The sequence below is a fragment of the Oryctolagus cuniculus genome, chromosome 8, assembly GCF_051225735.1.
Source record: "Oryctolagus cuniculus isolate XC-2025 breed Fujian yellow rabbit chromosome 8, ASM5122573v1, whole genome shotgun sequence".
Classification (NCBI taxonomy): Eukaryota; Metazoa; Chordata; class Mammalia; order Lagomorpha; family Leporidae; genus Oryctolagus; species Oryctolagus cuniculus.
In genome coordinates this window covers 144895070-144911913 of record NC_142874.1, presented here as the reverse complement: position 1 = coordinate 144911913, position 16844 = coordinate 144895070, and the positions used below count along the sequence as shown (strand labels likewise).

The 16844-nt window shown below is 39.2% G+C and overlaps 1 protein-coding gene across 2 annotated transcripts in view; it reads right to left on the bottom strand.

Moving 5' to 3' along the window:
* The window catches only part of CSMD1 (CUB and Sushi multiple domains 1), a 2062046-nt gene that overhangs the window by 1942399 nt on the left and 102803 nt on the right, over window positions 1-16844 (bottom strand). The gene's annotated exons all lie outside the window — the stretch shown is intronic.

Here is a 16844-nt window from a genome sequence, read left to right as displayed (position 1 = left end):
TTTCTCATCTTGCCTTTGGTAGCCTAGAACCAACACCCAGTGTAGCCGCTGGTGTGAGGGCAACTGCAGTCTGTTTTCCTAATCCACTTCGCTGGGTTAGATGCTCCATCTTGTGAGAGAGAGGTGAATGGAGGAAGGAAATCCCTGACCTCTCAGCTGCACTGGGAAGGAACAGAACCTCTGCAACTGAAAGTCAAGAAATAAGACATGGTAGTGGCTTACCCCTCCCAGAGAGAGATTGCACAGATTTATGGTACCTGAGCTCAGGTGAAATCCTAGCTTCATGACCACACATTCAGTGTGCAGTCTGCTGCATATCCATAAATAGGCATACTCAAATACCATGAACTATTACTCTTCTGAACAGGTAAATATTCTTTTTATTTTCCTTATGAATTTAAATTAATAATAAATATTCTAAAAGCTTCTAGATGTTGTTTTGATACTTTTTGGCAGGTTTAATTGTTGCATCCAGCAGCAAATTCATGGACCTCCTCACACCCTCTCTCAAAATGAGACTCGGCTGATAGTAAGGTTCTTTGCCTTTTAAATAGCCTTCATTTTCAAAAGCAATTTAAGGGTTCACACAACGTTGAATAGAAAACACAAAGTTCTCAGGGACTCCCTGCCCTCCCATATACACTGTGGATGTCTTCCTGCACTGCAGGATACATTTATTACAAATGGTGAACCTATGCCAATGCATCATCATCACCCTGATCCCACAGTCTACTTTAGGATTCAGGTTTGGTGTTGTACAGTTTGTGGGTCTGTACAAGTGTATAACGGCATGTATCCCTTCTTATAGCATATCCAGAATCATTTCACTCTCCTAAAAACTATCTTTGCATCTGCCATGAATTCCTCCCTCCCCTCATGCCAAGTACTCACTGATCTTTTATGGTCTCCATAGTTTTACCTTTTCTAGAATGTCACACAGTTGGATTCAAACAGCACCTATCCTTTAAAGACTTTGTTCACTTAGGAATATTCATGTAAGAATCCTACATGTCTTCTTTTTTATTTTTTAAAGATTTTATTTATTTATTTGACATGTAGAGTTACAGACAGTGAGTGAGAGACAGAGAGAAAGGTCTTCCCTCTGTTGGTTCATTCCCCAAATGGCCTCAACAGCCAGAGCTGCACTGGTCTGAAGCCAGGAGCCAGGTTCCCCTTCCAGTCTCCCACGCAAGTGCAGGGGCCCAATCACTTGGGCCATCCTCCACTGCCTTCCCAGACCATGGCTGAGAGCTGGACTGGAAGAGGAGCAACTGGAACTACAACCTGGCACCCATATGGGATGCCGGTGCCGCAGGCAGAGGATTAACCTAGTGAGCCATGGCACCGGCCCCCTACATGTCTTCTGATGGCTTAATAGTTCATTTCGTTTTAGTCCTGAATAATGTTGCATTAGCTTCATGGACCACAGTTATTTACTCATTCACCTGTGGAAGGAAATCTTACTCCATTCCATGTTCTGGCAATTATGTATGGAGCTGCTATAAAGTTCTGTGTGCAGCTTTTTCTGTGGACATAAATTTTCAAGTCACTTAGGTAATTACTAAGGTGTGGAATTGCTTAGTTGTATGATAAGAGTGTGTTAACTTTGTAAAAAATGGACAAATTATTTTCCAAGCAATCGTACTATTTTGCATTCACACCAGTAATGAATAAGAATTCTTGTTCCACATTTTTGCTAGGATTTGGGAGCCAGTGATCCAGATCTTGGCTATCCTGATCAATGTCTAGTTGTCTCATTGTAAAAAAAAAAAATACTAACATAAAGAAAACTGATTTCATAGATAAAATTCTAAGAAGACAATCATATTTCCTGTCTTTAATGACATATTTGTTACCAGTGTATATAATTTACTTGTTTGTTACCATTATACCTTCACTGGTGATGTGTCGGTTCAAGTTTTCTGCCCATTTTTAACTGAGCTTTTTTTTAATTTTTCTAATCTTCTTGATTAGAAATGAACTTTTAGTGTATAAATATATTAAAAGAAAAGGACTGCTAAGCTCTCTGATAATGAAAAAATTAATATTACATGACACAAAGATGTTAACATGAAACAATTTAGGAATAAAATTTGAGGGGTGGATATTTAAGCACTAGTTACAACGCCAGATAAGATACCTTCACCCCACATTGCTGTTAGTGGGTTTGACATCCAGTACTGGCTGCTGACTCCAGATTCCTATTAATGCAGATCCTGGAGGTAGTGGTGATGGTTGAAGTAGTTGGACTTCTGCCACCCACAGGCAGACCTGGTTTGAATTTCTGACTCCTGGCTCTGGCCTTGGCCCAGCCTGAGCCATTACAGAAATCTGAGAAAGAAAACAGTGAGCAGGAGCTTTCCCACTATCTTTCTCTCTGCCTTTCTGTCTCTTTTTGTCTCTGTCAAATAAATAAACAAACAATTTCTAAATGTTTCCATATTGAAGTGTACAAAAAGGTTAAGTATTTAAAAGATACATATAAGAAAATGTATTCAATACATTTTTGGCAATAAAAACTGACATTTTCTGTGACAAGCTTAGGAGAAAAATAAATTTTTATAGCTGAGAAGACATTTCTACTTCACTTATATAATCAAGCAAAGTTATATAAGTAACATGGAGTTATGTAAATATAACCCTGTGATGTTCCGTTAAATTCACCAATATAGGAACTCCAGGAGAAAAATAGCATCTTGGATATGCTAAATATGTGGCGAAACTATCATATTTCTAGTGTGATAAAATCTTCAAGCAAAAACTTAAAAGTTCCTTTTGAGTCTGTTGGCTAAAATATCCAACAAAATTACATATGTCCTCTTAGTGACCCATCAACGTCACCTCTGAGAATTTCCTCTTCCAGCCCTCTAAAATTATATATGTATATTTCTTGTAATTTTCTGATATGGGGGATAACCTCACTATTGAAAATGAAAGAGTGGGTACGTAAATGAGGGAGCTTTGGTCCATCCATCTTGAATGCCTACAGTGGAGTGTTATGTACTACTAGCTAAATAAATACACAAGGACACTCCCTAGGAACTGCGAAGGATTCACTTGCAAGATAGAATATTAAATGTGTGTGATATTCGTAGACACACACAGTATGTATGCTATCATTTATATATGAAAAAACAGGAAATCAGAACTTGCATACGGGTATCTTCATTTGTGAAAAATGACAGACACAAGTGATAAACCAATAACGAATGAGAGTGGCTTACATTCAGGGGCCTGTTGGGGAGTAGTTGCAATGAATGGAGTATGAAGAATGTTCCAGAAGGGATAATCACAAAGTTGCTTCTCAGACCTTGATGGTCTTTAATACACTCAACAACAAATAACAAGAATCAACAGGGGTATGACGGTAACCCACAGAGTAACAGTACTGACGGTATTTCAAATGCACAGCATAGCCAGGATTAGAGGATGAGGAAGAGAGAAGAAAACAAGAGATAAACTAGATAACTCAGGAGGCCTCCTTAGTACGGTGTAATAAAAGGCTAAGCATACAACCTGTCCACAGAATTGTACTCTCTTTAGCAAATTTGATGGATTAGCAGTTCTTAAACTTTTTATGTGTACTCTGTTTTTGAGAAAATAATTTAATAAATATGAGTTTATTTTGAATAACGAAAGGTACAATTTCCAACTGAAGAAGTTGGGAGTTACAAAAAGGAAAATTGAAGAATATGATCAATCCTACTCCACTGGCTTGGAGTCCGATGAATGGATATGAGCTTGAAGGGAAGTCAGAGTGAAAGAGAGAGGAGAGAGAGAGAGAGAGAGAGAGTTCTTATATGTGGGTTTAGCATACCTGTATCCTAACTCTAACTTCTAAAAGGATCTGGATACAATTATACCAGGTACTGGAAGAAAATTTAGCACCCAGATCTGGATTATAAATTTAATCCTCCAGTAAGAGAATCTTTTTTGAGGAAATGACTAATTCTGTGGCAAAGGCAGGAAAATCTAGGGAGAGCCTAGGACATCTGTAGGTTGGAAAGTGAGAAAGTTCAGAAAATTGAAGGATGTGCCAAAGGACACAGCAATCAACTAAGTCGATCCCAACAGATAAAACTGGGACAATTTCAGTAACAAAATAATCATAGCAATGGTTTGTAACCATGCACTCATGCAAGTTAATAATTGGAGAAACTAATGAACGGGGAAAAGAGAGAATCCTTACTCACAAGACAATTCCAATTTGCAAATACCAAAGAAATGATGGAAACAGAAAAGTCACTATTTGACAAACAATGGTATTGATTGTTTTGGGTAAGCAGCAGCAACATGTGTTAAACACAATGAGTGGAAGTTTGATGAGAGACAGAATATTGACAGTTTCAAAGGAGATCCCACAATATTTTCTGCACACAAAACAACATTTCCCCCTTAAAGCTCTTTAAAGGAATCATTTCTAGTCTTTGCAGTAAGGACTTGGTCTGGCCTCCCACTGCAGGAGTTTTGCCTCTGCCTCAGGTGGCTTGCAATTCAGTAAAGAGAAGTGAGGGTACTTGGGTGACCAGAGACCCACAGACATGAAAGAGCGAGTGAAAGGCGGGGGAGAGCACATGAAGCTCCTACAGCGGTGTGGGGAGAGGGTTGCATGGGGAGGCCATGCCCTCGGGTGATAGAGAGCACTGGTGTTCAGGACCGGCCTCTCCCTCCCTTCCTCCCCATGTGCCTTCATGAAACTGGACAGCAACAGGAGATGTCAGCATCAGCAGCAATCATGTGGAGATGTGGGACGTATTACCAGACACCGCCAGCCAGCCTCACATCCCAGCACACCCCCGTTCTGAGGACAGTGCTTGGGGGCGGGAGACTGTCCAGGCAGAGAGCAAAAGAAGGTCTCCTGCCGGGCTATTTCATATGAGGAAAATGTGTTTTAAATTAAGTACCTCCAAATAGATGCCTGCAACGACTTTACCGTTAAATGCGTCTTTGACAAAATTAACAGAATGCAGGGAAATCTGCCGCGGTGGAACACAGCAAATCTCCCCCAGAGGAAGGGCTTCTACCAACTGGTACACTCCAACTCCAAATCCATGAGATCCCTGAAAGTATTTCCCTAGGCTAACCATGAGACCACTATGTTTCACTATCAAGATCTTCAACAAGGTGAAATTCTACATACAAGTAACTCTAGTTCTCTGTTATGTCCACATAGAGAACAAGAAGTCCTGTAAACTAAGGTGCTAAGCTAACCTCACTTGAAAGATGGATTTATTGGAGCAGATTTGTTCAACAGAAAGCATTTTATTCCATTAGTAACATAACATTTGATGAGTTTATATGTTAGACTTTCAATATATTCATGTATCCTACTGTGAAGGAATATAAATTAAGTTTAGAATAGATTTTAATTAAAATTGTTTGATAATAGTGCATGACTAAAAATACATTTTTCTAGGCAGTTTGCCTTGAAAATCACAGCATCTTGCGATTTATTTTTCATCTGCTTTAAGAAATGTCTTATGCACATAATCAGGTGTTCTGTTGAAAGATGCTGAATCCAAATTTCTTGAAATTGGAAACTTTATGTATCTTCCCTTTAGGGCTTGTATCAATGCACATAAACTACCTTAATAGTCTTCAAAGAAAAGACCAAGTCGTTTCCTAAAACTCCCTGGTTATTTCAGTCAAGCAATTAATTAGCAACCCATGAAGTCTAACTTAATTAAATGTGTTCACGCTATTTGTGTAGACACAACCTTGTTTTATCCATTGATTGCAGCAGTCAGCATTCACTCTTTCACAATCTATTTTAGCAAATAAACAGATGGTAAGTTATCAAAGGCAGAAGGAAAAAGAAGATGGCCTTCAGAGGCATAAATTCCAGAAGAGGTAAGACCAAAATAGATTTCACTCTGCTGAGAGCTCACTAACACCACCATATGCAGAAGTAAACACTGAGTCAGGAGAAGGTGCTGGAGGTGTGAGGAAATAGAACTTGCTATTTTCTTCCTCCCTGCTACATGTGGACTTTTTTGCATCTCTCACCTGCAATTTGAAGAAAATAGTTTCACTTAGATATAATAGAAGCAACTTTTCAAGATCCTTTTGAGGCATTAAAAAATATTGTCAGTAAAATATCACTCTTGTAAAGTGACAACTGCACGTGTGCAGCCAAGTTTTCCTTTTTAAGTGAGAAAGGCTCACATTCACAGGCCTGCTCTAGCTTCCTCACTCACTCACGTAAGGCACGCCCACAAGGTGGGAGGAAGAGGGTGCTGAGCACCAGGAAGCCAAGGTGTAGAGCCCACTGGTGGGTGCAGAGCTACGTGAGAAAATGCTTTTGAGACTTATTTTCCTAATTGGAAAACATAATGATAAATACTTTGCCAGGACACAAAGATTATTAAAGGCATTAATACTAGAACTTGAAATAAGCATACTTGCAAAAACTAATCAATATTGAAATATACAGAAAAGAGCGAAAATCATTTTTTATATGCTGTGTTATCACCAGCTCCAATTTCACTTCTTCCCTAGAAACAAAAACTTAACTCCAGTGTTTTTTGTGCATTTACATAGATATTTGGTACATTTCTTGATGTATCATTTTCAACATCTTACTATTTGAATCTTCAGAAAGAATCATTAAATTCAATATTATTCAATAATAGCATATGAATCTACTTTGTCGGCTGGAACTGCTGGGGCTAGTCAATACAACAGTTGTCTCCTAATCAATCACCAATCCCCTTGCAAGTAGGCAGTGGGCTTTTCTCCCTTTTCTTCAATGAAATATTAATGTGGAGAACATGCTATGTTTCTACTGTTGCATAAGCATAAGCATGAATATACTGTGAAAGAGTCCATGGCAATTTTGGTATCATAGTATATCTACATTTTCAATTCGCCTAGTTACTGACAGACTGACTTCTTGAAATAAGTGAAATCGATTATCCTTCCATTTTGTGAAACACTGAATATTATTTCCTCTTCTCATTTTCATCAGTATGAGCAGAAAACGATATTCTATTATTTTGATTTGTCTTTATTTCATTTTCAACAGGTATATTGTTTCAACTAAATATTTCTACTGGTATTTGTGTTTCTTCCTTCAATAATTGATTATATTTTTACAGATGTTTCTAACTGAAGGCTCTCTTCTTATAGTTTGTTGAACAATCCACTGTTACAAAATTTTTAATATTTTCTCTGTCATTTCTTCTTACCATCATTTATCATGTTTTAGTAAATACAGAATTTTTCTTCATGTTTATGTGTTAAATAAGTCATCAACTATTTTTCATATACCTTCAGGGTAAATGTGTTGCCTTTGTTTAATTAGTGACTCCGTCAGTTTTCTAGCCAGCTCCAGTAAGCTATTTTATCTTCCCTAGTTCTGACTGTGTTAAAATTGTTCCAAGTTATGGAATGACTCCATGTGCTAAGTTTTTATTTGTGATTCTTGGGATGACCAAATATACAGTTTTTGTGTTCTGTTGACATAATCTATTGTGTTTTCTTAACGTCTCTGTTAAGTTCTGACTGTTTGAAAACAGCTGAATTTTTTTATTAAGAGTTACGGTTTTTTAAAATATATACTCACTCTAAAGCATCTGAGTAATCACTTTGTAGCAGTGATCAAATCTGGTCTATATTATGTCATGATGTTAGGGGTCTCATTTCAACTAGATATTTTAAGCCTTCTGGGCATTCTTGGCAGCTATTCAAATAACCAAAGTTCCGAATTCTTTGAACTTTGATATTTCCAGTTGGGACCCCGGAAATATCAAAGGATATATCTCTCATCTTGTAGAGACAGCAACTAATCAGGCTGTCTGGATTATATTAAAGGTACTGTCAAGATGTGAAGTGGATGGGGCCTCTGCCTGCAGTGCTGGCATTCCAAACGGGTGCCGTTCCAGTCCCGACTGCTCCACTTTCAATCAGGTCTCTGTATGGCCTGGGAAAGCAGAAGAGGAAGCCCAAGTCCTTGGGCCCCTGCATCTGCATGGGAGACCTTGAATAAGCTCCTGGCTCCTGGCTTTGGATTGGCACAGCTCCAGCTGTTGCGGCCAATTGGGGAGTGAACCAGTGGATGGAAGACACTCTCTCTCTCTCTCTCTCTCTCTCTCTCTCTCTCTGTGTGTGTGTATGTGTGTAACTCTATCAAATAAATAAATAAATAAAATCTTTTAAAATATGTGAAATGGTGCTAAATTTTAAGTTATGATAATGTAAAATGCTACTGATACAAATGTCCAAAAGTTACAAAAATCTAATGTTATCAGACGTGATGACTATTCCAATGAGATAGGCCCAGAGGCCTAAAAGGGTTGTTTTATAAAATCCTACAGGTGTTTTCTAAAATATTGTGTGGAGTAAGCAAATCCCTATTGTTGATTAATGAGTTTATAATTTTAAACTTGGCTATTTAAAGTCTTTTGTTATATCCAGTTTTGTATTCTCCAAACACTAAAAATCGGATTTACTGCTCATGAAGTTAAAACATTTCTGGTTCTGTGTTTACATGTGTCCTCTTTTAGGTTCCAAAGGACCTCTTTTTCCCCGACCTCTATTGTAGTCAATACTTTGGGACAGTTCTGTAAGTAGATAAAGCCAATAATGTGCTACAGGCTCCAACTCAGATTAATTCAAGTTACTAAGAGCAGGAAATAATTCTAATCAATTGATAGTAATTGAAAAAAAAAAGCCAAAGATTTTAGAAAACTATTACTGAAGCTGCTTCATTGTTCTATCTTGTATGTTCTGTTACACATGTGCACATATTGTTTGTCTACATGGGAACATTTATTTATTAAGAGCTCTGTTTTAATTGGCTTATAGATGAAATATTGCTTATGAATTTAAACTGCTAAGTTAATTGAAGATAACTTTTTGGTTCATATGACCTAAATCTCTGTACCATATGTTTTAAATTTGACATGCTTGTACGTGGGTTTGCTGGTCAAACAAGTTACATTTGTGTTAGACATTAAAGCAAAGTTTCCAAAGACACATACTCGAAGTTCATAGAAGGCACTGGACCTTCTAGTAAATGTTTTCATAAGCTGTCATTTAATAGTTAAAATTATTTGCTAAGTTTTTATTTGATATTGTCAGCAAGTGCTCTGGGAAGCCTGACTTGTTCCCTCATTTCTCTGTTCTCCTCAAGATGGGAAACCAATTCTATATTGAAGGAGTCTCCAAGATGTACCGTTTCATCTTTAGACCTTATAAAAGGATATTTTTCTGTATTAATAGCATAGCCAAAATGAGAGATTAAATTATGATTTCACAGCTAGATTTACTTTGCCATGGGCATAGTAAACAGGCAGAACCTCCCTTTTCAAACTAAAGGAAGAGAGAAATTTTTACTAATGACATCAAATTTTATAGATAAGGTGGTCATCATGTTAAAGTGAGGACATAGCTTTCCTCATGGGCATTGTTTACCACACAGAAAAACCCCTCTCAGAACATGCCTCTGCCTAGAGAGTTCTAGTTTAGGCCACTAAGTTAAAGACAGAACTGGGCACCCCCTCAACTTGCACCCTCTTAAAGGTTTCCTCTGGTCTGCTTTAACAAAAACATGGAGGAACAGGAAACTAGAAACAGAAGCAACCTAAAGATAGGGGGCAGAACAATTAATGGCTGCTTTACACAGTGATCTGCAGTCAAGCAGAACCAACAGGACAGTCCACTGCAGGGGCTTTCCATGCGGAGAGCCAGGGCTGCAGCAGAAGTCAGCTTATGAAGAGCCCTGGCAGCTCTGTCAGCCAAGAGTTGGGCCACAGGAAACAGACCTGCCCTGGGGTTGAAGGCTCCAAGTCAGGGCCACAGGCCTTGTCCACTCTAAGCTGAAAAGCCCTTCACTCGGCCCAGCTTCCACAATAACCACTGCTGTCCAGGGGATGGCCAAGTAGGGTCCGCAACATCGCAGGCAGAACTGGAAATTAACTAAAAATGTTTTCCTTTTAGAAATGCCACATACCTTCTCTTCAGGCCAGCTCTCCTCCCAGGCCAGCTAGGTAATAGAAGTCAACAGGGTGCATTCCTGAACCATGAAGAGATAGGTAGGTCTGAGCCTCTTAACTGACAAGCCCTTAAAGCCCACCTGATTATTATCAGGCTCCTTCGGTCAATTTCTGTTTGCCTCTCAATGGGAAAACCTGATGGTAGTTTAGACACCTTTCTTAGGGCCTCTAATAATGACTCTGGCCTCAGTTTTAGATCCTGTGAGACAAAAACGGAAGTAAACATAAATAATCTAAGTGTTCTTAAGAATCTACAAGAAAAATTGATATGAGAGAAAATAGAGAATGCAAATAAAAATAGAAATTAAAATCTGAAAAGCAAACAAAGTGAAACAGAAGACTTTGTTTGGCTAAACATAAAAGCTTGTTCTTCAAATATCCAAGAAAATTTATTACTTTTAACACACATTAGATGATAGATATTCAAAGATGATAAATGATAAACACATTGTTAGATTCGCTTTCTCCAGACTTGAAAAAGTAAAATTCTAGGTGTCCTTGCACGTGAAACCTCAGATGGAAGTAGGTTCTGCAAGCTGGCACTGCACCCCCTGGAGAAGCCACCTCCCGGGGGAACCCTGTCTCGGCCCCCTTCCCAGTGACACTCCTTTAAGCATGAAGCAGCCAGACCTATCATCGCCCAGTCCCCCAACAGAGGCAGTGATGAGGCCCAGACAAAGCAGATGAGGGATGACTGTGTGATGGCACAGTGAGAACACAGCTCACTGCAACCAACTATGGGAACCAAACCCATCAACGCCTTCATCTTGGGCTGCCCAGCTTCCAGAACTGTGAGAAACAGATTTCTGTTGTTTACACACATAAAAAAAAGCCATTCTAATTAAAATATTACATACACGCATATTTTATTTTCTCAAAATGCATTGATAATTAGTTTCCACTCTTTAACCCAGATGAGAATGGTTCTGTAAATGGAAGGATATAAGAACAAATTATAAGATAAGCTAATTTGCCGATTCTTTTGATCAAGTGTCAAACTCAGTTCCTTCTGTCTTATTAAGATTGTGATGGATTGGGGAGGGGCGGAGCCAAGATGGCGGAATAGTGAGGGCGCGCACCGATAGTCCAGGAAAATTTAGTTTAATAAAAGGGGAGTTACGGTAGCCTCAGAAAAAAGAAACAGGAAAATATTGCAGAGGAAACCCATTGAGTGGTCGTGAATCGGAGGACCTACTGGGAGAACAAGGTTGCCCACCGCGCGGAAGCCGAGCCGCGGGACCAAGCCACTGGAACGCGAGGTGAGCCGAACTTCAATAGCCCGAGATACCGGCAGGCAAGCGGAGAGAGGAGACTAGAGGGAAAGACCCCCCGGGGGGGGGGGAACTTCACCAGGCTAACTGGGAGAGAGAGGAAAAAAAAAATGGGGAATGGTACGGACATGGGTTTCTCTCTCTCCGCTCACCTCTCAAGGGCAAGCAAGACAAAGAGCAGGCGCCATCTTGGACATACGTCATAAGCAGAGCGACCTCAGGTCTGCACCGGCCCTGAGCCTAGCAGAAAAACCTGACTCTGGGCGGGGCGAATTAACAGGAGATTAGGACCTAGTAAATTTGTGGTGCTACTGAACTGAGACTGTGAAAAAAGAGACGGTGGGGGAGAGAACTCACGGAATTCACGTGAGCACTCTCCAGAGACGCTACAATTCCGTAACTTTGGCAACCCAGTGGGAGACTGAAGGAGAATTTGAGCCCACTCTGAGGGCCAAACAGATTCCCTGTGTGGTCCTTGGGAAAGAGCTTCTGATCTCTGGCTCCTGTGGGTATATCATTTGCCTGCTAATTACCTCCAACTTCGTTCAGCTGTGCAGAATAACTTCCCTTTTGAATCAAAAAAAAAAAAAAAAAAAAAAAAGAAAGAGAGAGAGAGAGAGAGAGGTTTACCACGCCTAAACTGGGAGTGTCACCTTTGGCACACCAAACAGAGCTCTCAGGCCACACCCATCTCAAGCCCTAAGGCTCCATCAAAAACAGATAGTCCACTTAATCTAGAGTCATAGTATAACAAGAAAAAGCACCACAGTAAAGAAACCAAATATCTCCAATATGCCAAATAACAAACGCTAAAACCAAGGTAATAAAAACAAGGAAGTCACCATGAAGCCCTCAAATGAAAAAGACACCCCAATTCAAGATTATGAGGATGATGATATAGAAGAAATGCAAGAAGCAGATCTCAAAAAATTGATAAGAACATTAAGAAGTTCTCAAAAACAAATTCTGGAACTACAGAAATCCTTAATGGACAAGATAGAAAATCTCTCTCGTGAAAATGAAATATTAAGGAGGAATCAAAATGAAACGAAACAACTAGTACAACAGGAAACTGGGATAGTGACTGAAGTGAAGAATTCAATAGATCAAATGAAAAACACAATAGAGAGCCTTACAAACAGAATGGGTGAAGCAGAAGAGAGAATATCGGACTTAGAAGACAGAGAACAGGAAAGGATACAGTCAGACCAAAGAAAAGAAGAGGAAATTAGGAATCTAAAACATATTGTCGGGAATCTTCAGGATACTATTAAAAAACCCAACATTCGGGTTCTAGGAGTTCCTGAAGGCATGGAGAGGGAGAAAGGATTAGAAGGCCTTTTTAGTGAGATATTAGCAGAAAATTTCCCAGGTTTGGAGAAGGACAGAGAAATCCTAGTACAGGAAGCTCACAGAACCCCTAATAAACACGACCAAAAGAGATCCTCACCACGACACGTTGTAATTAAACTCTCCTCAGTGAAACATAAAGAAAAGATCCTAAAATGTGCAAGAGAGAAACGTCAGATTACTCTCAGAGGATCTCCAATCAGACTCACAGCTGACTTCTCATCAGAAACTCTACAAGCTAGGAGGGAATGGCGAGATATAACCCAGGTACTAAGAGAGAAAAACTGCCAGCCCAGAATATTATATCCTGCAAAGCTCTCATTTGTGAATGAAGGTGAAATAAAGACTTTTCATAACAAACAGAAATTGAAAGAATTTGTTGCCACTCGTCCAGCCCTGCAAAAGATGCTTAAAGATGTGTTACACACAGAAACAAAGAAACACGGTCATCAATATGAAAGAAGGTAAAGGAAGGAAACCAAGGAAGGAAAGCTCACAGCAAAAGATCACAGGGAATTCAAAGCATATATTAGAACTTATCTTTGGCAAATGGCAGGGCAAAGTTACCACTTATCATTAGTCACATTGAACGTGAATGGCCTGAACTGTCCACTTAAAAGACACCGATTGGCTGATTGGGTTAAGGAACAAAACCCATCTATTTGCTGCTTACAAGAAACTCATCTTTCCAACAAAGATCCATACAGACTGAAAGTGAAAGGCTGGAAAAAGATATACCATGCCAACAGAAATGAAAAAAGAGCGGGCGTAACCATCTTAATTTCAGACAACATAAACTTTACCACAAAAACCGTTAAGAGAGACAAAGAGGGACACTACATAATGATTAAGGGATCAATTCAACAGGAAGATATAACAATTATCAATGTATATGCACCTAACTACAGGGCACCGGTTTATCTAAAAGATTTGTTAATGGACTTAAAGGGAGACTTAGACCCCAATACAATAGTACTGGGGGACTTCAATACTCCACTCTCAGAAATAGACAGATCATCCAGACAGAAGATCAACAAGGATACAGTAGATTTAAATGACACTATAGCCCAAATGGATCTAACAGATATATACAGAACTTTCAATCCTACAGCTAAAGATTTTACATTCTTCTCAGCAGTACATGGAACCTTCTCTAGGATTGACCACATACTAGGCCATAAAGCAAGTCTCAGCAAATTCAAGAGAATTAGAATCATACCATGCAGCTTCTCAGACCATAAAGGAATGAAGTTGGAAATTAGCAACTCAGGAATCCCTAGAGCATATGCAAACACATGGAGATTGAACAACATGCTCCTGAATGAACAATGGGTCATAGAAGAAATCAAAAGAGAAATCAAAAACTTTCTGGAAGTAAGTGAGGATAACAGCACAACATACCAAAACTTATGGGACGCAGCAAAAGCAGTGTTAAGAGGAAAGTTTATATCAATAGGTGCCTACATCAAGAAATTAGAAAGGCAACAAATAGATGAGCTTTCAATTCACCTCAAGGATCTAGAAAACCTACAGCAAACCAGACCCAAATCTAGTAGGAGAAGAGAAATAATTAAAATCAGAGAAGAAATCAACAGGATTGAATCAAGAAAAACATTCCAAAAAATCAGCCAAACGAGGAGCTGGTTTTTTGAAAAAATAAACAAAATTGACACCCCATTGGCCCAACTAACTAAAAAAAGAAGAGAAAAGACCCAAATCAATAAAATCAGAGATGAAAAAGGAAACGTGACAACAGACACCACAGAAATAAAAAGAATCATCAGAAATTACTACAAGGACTTGTATGCCAGCAAACAGGGAAACCTATCAGAAATGGATAGATTCCTGGACACATGCAACCTACCTAAATTGAACCAGGAAGACATCGAAAACCTAAACAGAACCATAACTGAGACAGAAATTGAAACAGTAATAAAGGCCCTCCCAACAAAGAAAAGCCCAGGACCAGATGGATTCACTGCTGAATTCTACCAGACATTTAAAGAAGAACTAACTCCAATTCTTCTCAAACTATTCAGAACTATCGAAGAAGAGGGAATCCTCCCAAATTCTTTCTATGAAGCCAGCATCACCTTAATTCCTAAGCCGGAAAAAGATGCAGCACTGAAAGAGAATTACAGACCAATATCCCTGATGAACATAGATGCAAAAATCCTCAATAAAATTCTCTCCAATAGAATGCAACAACACATCAGAAAGATCATCCACCCAGACCACGTGGGATTTATCCCTGGTATGCAGGGATGGTTTAATGTGCGCAAGACAATCAATGTGATACACCACATTAACAGACTGCAGAAGAAAAACCATATGATTATCTCAATAGATGCCGAGAAAGCATTTGATAAAATACAACACCCGTTCATGATGAAAACTCTAAGCAAACTGGGTTTGGAAGGAACATTCCTCAATACAATCAAAGCAATCTATGAAAAACCCACAGCCAACATCCTATTGAATGGGGAAAAGTTGGAAGCATTTCCACTGAGATCTGGAACCAGACAGGGATGCCCACTCTCACCACTGCTATTCAATATAGTTCTGGAGGTTCTAGCCAGAGCTATTAGGCAAGAAAAAGAAATTAAAGGGATACAAATTGGGAAGGAAGAACTCAAACTATCCCTCTTTGCAGATGACATGATTCTTTATTTAGGGGACCCAAAGAACTCTACTAAGAGACTATTGGAACTCATAGAAGATTTTGGCAAAGCAGCAGGGTATAAAATCAATGCACAAAAATCAACAGCCTTTGTATACACAGACAATGCCATGGCTGAGGAAGAACTTCTAAGATCAATCCCATTCACAATAGCTACAAAAACAATCAAATACCTTGGAATAAACTTAACCAAGGACGTTAAAGGTCTCTACGATGAAAATTACAAAACCTTAAAGAAAGAAATAGAAGAGGATATCAAGAAATGGAAAAATCTTCCATGGTCATGGATTGGAAGAATCAATATCATCAAAATGTCCATTCTCCCAAAAGCAATTTATAAATTCAATGCAATACCAATCAAGATTCCGAAGAGCTTCTTCTCAGATCTGGAAAAATTGGTGCTGAAATTTATATGGAGGCACAAGAGACCTCGAATAGCTAAAGCAATCTTGTACAACAAAAACAAAGCCGGAGGCATCACAATACCAGATTTCAGGACATACTACAGGGCAGTTGTAATCAAAACAGCATGGTACTGGTACAGAAACAGATGGATAGACCAATGGAACAGAATTGAAACACCAGAAATCAACCCAAACATCTACAGCCAACTTATATTTGATCAAGGATCTAAAACCAATTCCTGGAGCAAGGACAGTCTATTCAATAAATGGTGCTGGGAAAACTGGATTTCCACATGCAGAAGCATGAAGCAAGACCCCTACCTTACGCCTTACACAAAAATCCACTCAACATGGATTAAAGACCTAAATCTACGACCTGACACCATCAAGTTACTAGAGAACATTGGAGAAACCCTTCAAGATATTGGCACAGGCAAAGAGTTTCTGGAAAAGACCCGGGAGGCACAGGCAGTCAAAGCCAAAATTAACATTTGGGATTGCATCAAATTGAGAAGTTTCTGTACTGCAAAAGAAACAGTCAGGAGAGTGAAGAGACAACCGACAGAATGGGAAAAAATATTTGCAAACTATGCAACAGATAAAGGGTTAATAACCAGAATCTACAAAGAGATCAAGAAACTCCACAAAAACAAAACCAACAACCCACTTAAGAGATGGGCCAAGGACCTCAATAGACATTTTTCAAAAAAGGAAATCCAAATGGCCAACAGGCACATGAAAAAATGTTCAAGGTCATTAGTAATCAGGGAAATGCAAATCAAAACCACAATGAGGTTTCACCTCACCCTGGTTAGAATGGCTCACATTCAGAAATCTACCAACAACAGATGCTGGCGAGGATGTGGGGAAAAAGGGACACTAACCCACTGTTGGTGGGAATGCAAACTGGTCAAGCCACTATGGAAGTCAGTCTGGAGATTCCTCAGAAACCTGAAGATAACCCTACCGTTCGACCCAGCCATCCCACTCCTTGGAATTTACCCAAAGGAATTTAAATTGGCAAACAAAAAAGCGGTCTGCAGCCTAATGTTTATTGAAGCTCAATTCACAATAGCTAAGACCTGGAACCGACCTAAATGCCCATCAATGGTAGACTGGATAAAGAAATTATGGGATATATACT